Here is a 7,504-nt window from a genome sequence, read left to right as displayed (position 1 = left end):
TAACCCGTCCCTTCTTTATACAAGGAGAAAAAAAGAAAAGAATAGAGTATAGCCACTGCATGTTGGGTTCCAGGAAGCCAGGCAGCAAAGGCCGAGCCATCTTCCTGCCTGCCAGGTTTTTGTTTGTTTTTCATTAACTTTTATACTAAGTGTATAACGAGTGTGATGACACACTCACACTTTATGTCATTGTCCCTTTGCCCATATTCACACCCATCCCAGGGCTTGTGCATGCCTGACAAGAACTGTACTGCAGGGTCACTTCCCAGCCCTTTGCCCTCCAGATTTGAGCAGATTGGAATGTGGGGTTTTCTCTTTATTTTTCATTGTTTTGTGTGTGTGTGTTGAGACAGGGTTTCTCTGTGTAGCCCTGGGTGTCCTTGAACTTGCTCTGTAGACCAGGCTGGCCTCAAACTCAGAGATCCTCCTGCCTCTGCCTCCTGAGTGCTGGGACTAAAGGGACACACCACCTCTGTGTGGCTGCAGTGTGTCATCACGCGTGTACTGTGTGCGTGTCATTTGCATTCTCTTGTCACGCTGGGGCTTGGACGTGATACAAGATAAGCAGGTTAGTCCTCTGCTGACCTCTGCCCTTGGTCCAATCATCATCTCATTCCTATCCTGTGCTTGCTTTCCATTAGCATGATGAGAGTGAGTGTGTGCGCATGTGTATGTACGTGCATCTGCGCACGCGTGTTATGTACATGTCCCTGTGTATATGCACGTACAGGAATGAAAAAAAGAAAAAGGAGAGGACGTGACCGCTCCTAGGTGTGGTGGAGGAAACCAGAGGCAGAGACAGGGACATCTGGAACCATCATGGTGGACATGACCCTGAGACATGTGAGGAGAAGTGGAAGGGGAACCAGGTGCAGCAGCCAAGACGGTAGATAAAGATATAAAAGGGGGGAAGGTAACCAAAATGGCTGGATTATATAGAGAAGGGCCCCTGGGCTGGAGAGTTCAGGGTAGAGGGTGGAGTAACCCAGCCATTCCCTGAAACAGGTAAGGACTGAGGGATTCTGGGAGAGCCTAGTGGCTAGGTCTACTCTGATATGTTAAATAGGCACCTCAGCCATTTGTCCCAGGGTTGGAGACAAAGCACTATGTGTGTGATCTTGCATGTGGAAGCCAGAGGTTAACCCAACACCACGTGTGTTCCTCATTGGTTCTTCCTCTCAGTGAACCCGGAGCCCAGGGATTCAGCTAGGCTGGCTGGCTGCCTGGCTCTGCCTCTCCACCACACAGGCTCCTGCAGCTTTCAGGTGGGTTCTGGGTATCTGAACTCCAACTCCAGTTTGGGTTTGTCTTGCTACTTACCTGGTTCTGTCTCTGTAGTAAGACATTCTTGAAGACGATTTTTTTTTTTTTTTTTTTTTTTTTGCCTCTACCCTGCACACACTCCCTCCCCCGGCCTTGGTGACTCCAGGAATGTAGTTCAAGGGTAGGAATGTTGGGATCTGGGACAAGGAGGGAAGGGACCCTGCTGCCCACCTGCTGGGCCTGCTCCTCTTAACCAGGAATGCGGCCTACAACCCTTGACTCACCAGGCCTCTGTCAGGAAGTGGCTTCTGCCAACCTACCTCTCAGCAGGGCTGCCCCGCCCAGCCCCACCCTAAAGCGCATTTGGAAACAGCAACCCGAAGGTGAAGAATACCGAGCCTTTACTTTGAAAGGGAGGGTCCAGAGGCTGGAGCCAGAGCCTGGACGGAAGCCCAGAGCAGGGCAAGCATTTCTCTCGTGTTTTCAGAAGGGGCTCAGACAGCACCCTTCCTTGTCCTATAGGAAGAAGGAAGGCCCCTTCTTCCCCCCCACCCCCAGGTTTCTTTCCCTCCAGGTTGGCTCTGAGCCCCAGCTCTGCTTGCCCCACAAACCTGTCAGACTTGAAATAGAGAGAAAAGAAAAACAAACACGGTCAGTAAACTGCAGGGGGTGTGGATGAATCGCGATTTTGTTTTAAGGAATATCATGTGTCCACCTCTGGTTACCTGGTTGGCATGCCCTGTGGTACGGAAGGGACCCTGGCACTGGGCCCAGACCTCCCCCTTGGGCACTGAGAGGCACCGCAGCACACAGCCTGTTCCACCTATCACCTGGCCTCTTTAAAACTCCCTTGCTCCTTCAGAGGTGCGACTGTCACCTCAGGCAGGGCCCAGCAGGGTCAGTCCTTGGTTGGCCTGCCTGCCTGTGGACAGCCTCTCTCTTAGTTCTCACTGGATACTCACATAGATCTAATAAAACACAAATATGGTCATCCCTTTTTAAAAATATATATATATTTTTTACATTTCATTGTCTGTCTGTTTGGGGGACCAGGGGAGGATCTTCTCTCTCCTCCGCTCCCACTGGTGGAGTTAGACAGCCTCTACCCCTGAGCCATCACCAGCCCCAGCCCCTCCTCTCTCCCGCTTCCCCCTCCCCCTTCCTTGCCAGTCACCCAGAACCTTCACAGCTTTAGAGTACCCTGGCTTTAGAGCTCACAAACCAGCCAGTCCTTTCCCCTGATTTCTGCCCCTCTAACCACCATGGATTGTTCAGACGTCAGATAGTCGACCTTTACCACACGTACCGCTCAGCCCACCTTCTTGCTCTTCATCAGCACTCTAGAATCTCCCTTCAGGACAGCCAGCACATTCCAAGAGTTTTCATCGTGTGTTCGGTTATCTGTGTGACTGGGATGTCCTCTCTGTACTAGGACTGTCCCCACTCCACGTAACAAAACACAAGATGGAGTGAGTGCCCCCACCCCACCCCCCACCCCCGATGCACAAACTACTGGCAATGTGATGTGAAGGCCCCTTGGCCCTGTGTACTATCATGCCTGCTGTGGCAGTGATATTTATCTACCTCACTTGACAGCAAAATAAGTCCCTGCCATCAGGGTCTTTTGCAGAACTCTAGGAAAGGTGTGTGTGGGGGGGGGGGGGAGGAACCACCTTACAGATCATGGTTCCGTGGTCAGACCTGATAACGCAGAAGCCAGGTAGGGTGTGCTGGAGTCAATGAGACAGAGAATGGGAAACCCAGTGCAATGGGAACCTCCTGGTATGGGAGCTTAAGCTGAGCTGTCTTTGTCCTTGTGTAGTGCTCTCTGAACTCTTGCCGACGCCTTAGTAACTCCTGCATCTTCTGGGAGACAAAATGAGCTCGAAGGTGCTGTAACTTCTCTGAAATTTCAAACCAAGTCAAGGATGGGATGAAGAGTTGGGGTGTGGCTTAGACACAGAGCACATTCTTGGAGTGCCTGAGGTGTGGGTCCCATCTTTAAGACCAGAATCTGAGGACAGAGAGGAGACCCCCCCCCCCACTTCACACAGCTCTAGCTAGTTCAGAGTGTCAAGGCACCATCCCTTGCTTGAGCCCAGGCCTACCCCTCGTTCATTTCTCAGATCTTTTGTTTGTTTGTTTGTTTTCGAGATTGGGTTTCTCTGTGTAGCCCTGGCTGTACTGGAACTCACTCTGTAGACCAGGCTGGCCTCAAACTCAGAAATCCGCCTGCCTCTGCCTCCCAAGTGCTGGGATTAAAGGCGTGTAACAACACCGCCCAGCCATTCCTCAGGTCTAAGACAGGACTGTCACCCCACTACAGCCTGTCCACATGTCAGAATGTCATAGGAACACTTCCCCTTCCATGGCTGCTCATCTACCCGTTTTGTGGGGCAGAATCTCACGTATCCCAGTCTGGCCTTGAACTCACTGCACAGCAGAGGGAGACGGCCTTGAACTTCCTATCGTCTTGTTTTCATTCCCAGTGGTCACATACATGCATCCCACCACCAGTCTTACGTGGTATTGGTGGATGAACCCAGATCTTCCTGTCTGTTTGGCAAGCCTTCTACCAGCTGAGCTACCTGCCCACCCACCCAACTTTGTTGTTGTTTTGTTTTTGTTTTGGTTTTGGTTTTGGTTTTTCGAGACAGGGTTTCTCTGTATAGCCCTGGCTGTCCTAGAACTCACTCTGTAGACCAGGCTGGCCTTGAACTCAGAAATCTGCCTGCCTCTGCCTCCCAAGTGCTGGGATTAAAGGCGTGCACCACCACCACGCCTGGCTGTTGTTTTTTTTAAGACAGGGCCTCCTTCTGTAGCCCTGACTACCCTGGAACTCACAGAGATCCTCCTGCCTCTGCCTATTAAATGCTGGCATTACAGGTTTGTGCCAGTCTTCTAGCTTGGAGGTGGGCGGCGTGCTTGTTGCAGCACTGGGAGTTGAACCCCTACCTCGGAACACACTAGACACGCCCTCTGTCTTCATCCTTCCTTTAGTTCGAAGCAGGGTCTCAGTAAGCTGCCTCGGCTGCCCTTAAACTCTTTGATTCCAGAGCAGATAGAGTTACATGCCCGTGCCATCTGTCTTGTTTTGGAAATAGTCTCACTGTGCAGCCTGGGCTCACCTCAGATTCACTATGGAGTGGATGTGGCTTTGAACTCTTGATCCTTGTGCATCTCTCACTCAAATACTAGGATTAGAGATGTATGGAACAATGCCCAACTCCATAACTATATATGAGAATTAAAGTTCTAGAAGTGAAATTGCTGGCTGCACCTCTGAGGTTTGATGACTGACTTATTGAGGTGACTGTAGCAGCCAGGGTTCCTCGGGCACTTCCCCCAAGCTGAAGTGTTAGGTCTCCTGTCAATACCTCTGTTAGTTGCTGTGACTTAAGCACAGATCTTGCCACTCCCTGTCCTCCAGAGTGAGACCCCTGAAAGAAGGAGCAGGGCCTGACTCCTAGTGGGCCCTGGTCGCTCTGTGCTGCGGAGCCCACCGGCACCGGGCAGTCAGTCTGTCCCAATTCCTCCAAGCCAGTAAGGGGAAGGGACTCAGGGCCCATTAACCCACACCCCACACACCTCTTCCACTGTAGCCTTGGTTTCCTGCGGGGCCACAGTTGTCCCTCACCAGCCGGTGACTCAGAGCCTTCCAGGACGGCACTGCTGCCAGCCCTGCCCAGCCCTCTGGGTGGGTGACTAAGCTTGTGGTAAAGGCTGGGCTGAGCTCCTGGGGCAGGCAGGGTTCCTCTACCATTTTGCCCTCCTTCCTCTCTGTCTTGTTGATTTCTGTCTCTGGGCCTTCTTCTGAGAACAGGGATAATCTTGAACTCCAAAAAACCATTTTCTGAGCACCAGGTTGTCCCACAGGGACCGAGACTGGATGAACAGCATCTTTTGAGAGTTATAGATAGAAAGCAAAGAGGAGGTGGGAGGGAGGTGGAAAGGACTGATGGGGATCCAGGACTGGGAACTGTCAAGGAGTGGCCCACCCTTCCCCCACAAGATGCCTCTGTGAGAACTGGGAACCTCAGTGCCAAGAATCTGGGCCAGTCTGGTCCCAGGGCCCCAGCTAGCTGACTTAGTAAGTGTCACAGGCTGGATCCAGCCCCCGTGGCCACCCCACCAGTCACACTTGCACAGGGAGGCTTGGGTGAGGAGACTGGGGTAACACCTTCTGGGAGACATTGAGAAATGGGTTCTCAGAGCTGTTTGGGTCATTGTTGTGTTATTGTTGTGTGTATTGGAGAGTGTGTTAATTGCATTATTGTGTCTGAAGTAACAGATGCTATGCATCTTAGTAAGGGACCCAGTCCCATAGTGACCGCCATGGCTATGACACAGATCAGCCTCCAAGCACCAAGGGCCAGGCTTTGGGATTTCTTCATTTTTAGGAGTTCTTTTATGTATATGAGTGGTTTTTCTGCACATATATATGTGTACCATATGGGTGGCTGGTGGCCCCAAAGTCAGAAGATGCTGTCATAGTCCCTGGGACTGGAGTTCCAGATGGTTGTAAGACAGTCGGCTGGGAACCGAGCCTATGTCCTCCACAAGAGCAGCCCATGCTCTGAAGTGCTGAGCCGTCTCTCTGGCCCTCAGGTATATCGTCTCTCTGGCCCTCAGGTATATCGTTAATTTCATCGTCCCCATTTTACAGGTGAAGAAACTGATGCTGAGAGAAGAAAGGATGTGGGTCACAAGGTGAGAAGTCAGGAAGCCAGTTATCCCAATCAGGCTCTTGGATCCCAGCTGGTGGGACAAAAGTTGACCCATTTAATGGACGTGGAAGCTGTAGGCGGGCAGAAGATCTGCTCCCGGATTATCTCTGGTGAAACCTCCAGTGTTTCTGTCCTTCATCCTTCCCTCCCTGATGCCACACCAGGGGGCTGCTTACCTTCTTCCTGCCTAAATTGCCTCTGACCTTAAAGCAGCAAATCCCCTGGGTCCCAATCTGGTGTTTCCCTGGACCTTCTAAGAGAGACTAGATTTGGTCCCTCTCTGGCACACAGGAGACTATCAGCTGTATTTGAGTGACTGGTCACCCTAGACTTGGTTTCTATAAATGGGCCCAGAAGTTCAGCTGAACTACTTGCCTGAGAAGCCCGGGCCAGTGGTCATCTCAGGTGGGTGCAAGTAGGTGCAGATATCTATACTGGAGCCTAATTTTGGGGGTGCTGGGCTGGGCTGGAACCCAGGAACTCCCCCAGACTAAGTGAGTACTCCACCAGTGAGCTCCAGTCTCACCAGATACTAACTGTGACAGTCTGAGGGCAGGCAGATACCTCTGACTGGGAGGGTGTGTGTACATCTCCAGGCACGACGGCACTGTGGGAGGAGGTGGTGCAAGCCAGGCCATCAGGGAGAAAAGAGAGAAGCTGTGTCGCAGGTGTGTCAGCTAAGCTGCCAAGGCCTGATTTGTGGAAATCCTCCCTAAGGCTGCTCCCAGTGGGAGAAGAGGATCCCTCAGGCTTAGGCAGGGCCAGAAGGCCAATCTGGGGGACAGGGTCAGACCTACAGGATTTATTTGTTCCCTTTTTCTTTCCTTTGTTTGCTTTACAAATAGGCCCAGCTTTCAGTAGGAGGTGACAGGGATTTTGTTTTTGTTTGAATCAGGGGCTCATGTAGCTCAGGCTGGCTTCAAATTTACCAGGTAAGCAAGATGACCTTGGATTCCTAATCCTCCGGCTCCTGCTCTCCCAAGTGGTGGGATGATGCAGTGCTAGGGGGCGAAAGCCAGGACTCTGAGCACGTTTAGGCAAATACTCTACCAACTGTGCCACAGCATCCAGCCCTTCTCAGGGAGCCTTTTTGTTGGTTTTGTTTGGTTTTGTCTCTGCCTGTAGCTAGCATTTAAAAGGGCCCACGGAGATGGGCAGGGGGGCACCAGTTGTGTGCCAGCAACTGCCTCGGTGCCACCGTTTAACCCCTCAGTGAGTCTCAAAAGTATGACCTGGGAGCTGGAGAGACGGCTCAGCAGTTAAGAGCATTTGGCTGCTTTTCCAAAGTCCCCAAGTTCAATTCCCAAACCACATCTCTGACCACAATCTATAAGGGGATCTAGTGCCCTCTTCTGGCCTGCAGATGTATATGCGGCAGAGCACTCATTAAGAAAAATAAAGTATGATTTGGGCTGGGTGCAGTGGTACATATTTTGGGAAGCTGAGGCACAAGGATCACTGTAAGATGGAACTTAGCTTGGGCTATGTAGCGAGTTCCAGGCTAGCCTGGGCTA

The 7,504-nt window shown here is 51.7% G+C and overlaps 1 non-coding gene across 1 annotated transcript; it reads right to left on the bottom strand.

The window, feature by feature from the left end:
• Window positions 1-7,107: 7,107 nt before the first annotated feature.
• Window positions 7,108-7,222, bottom strand: LOC115063762. Its single transcript, XR_003843634.1, has one exon. It is a non-coding gene; the product is annotated as a small nucleolar RNA SNORA76 (small nucleolar RNA).
• Between the last annotated feature and the right edge of the window lie 282 nt (window positions 7,223-7,504).

This window comes from Mus pahari, chromosome 3 (genome assembly GCF_900095145.1).
Source record: "Mus pahari chromosome 3, PAHARI_EIJ_v1.1, whole genome shotgun sequence".
Taxonomy (NCBI): domain Eukaryota; kingdom Metazoa; phylum Chordata; class Mammalia; order Rodentia; family Muridae; genus Mus; species Mus pahari.
The sequence above is the reverse complement of the archived record's forward strand: the minus strand, read 5'-3'. Positions and strand labels throughout refer to the sequence as shown.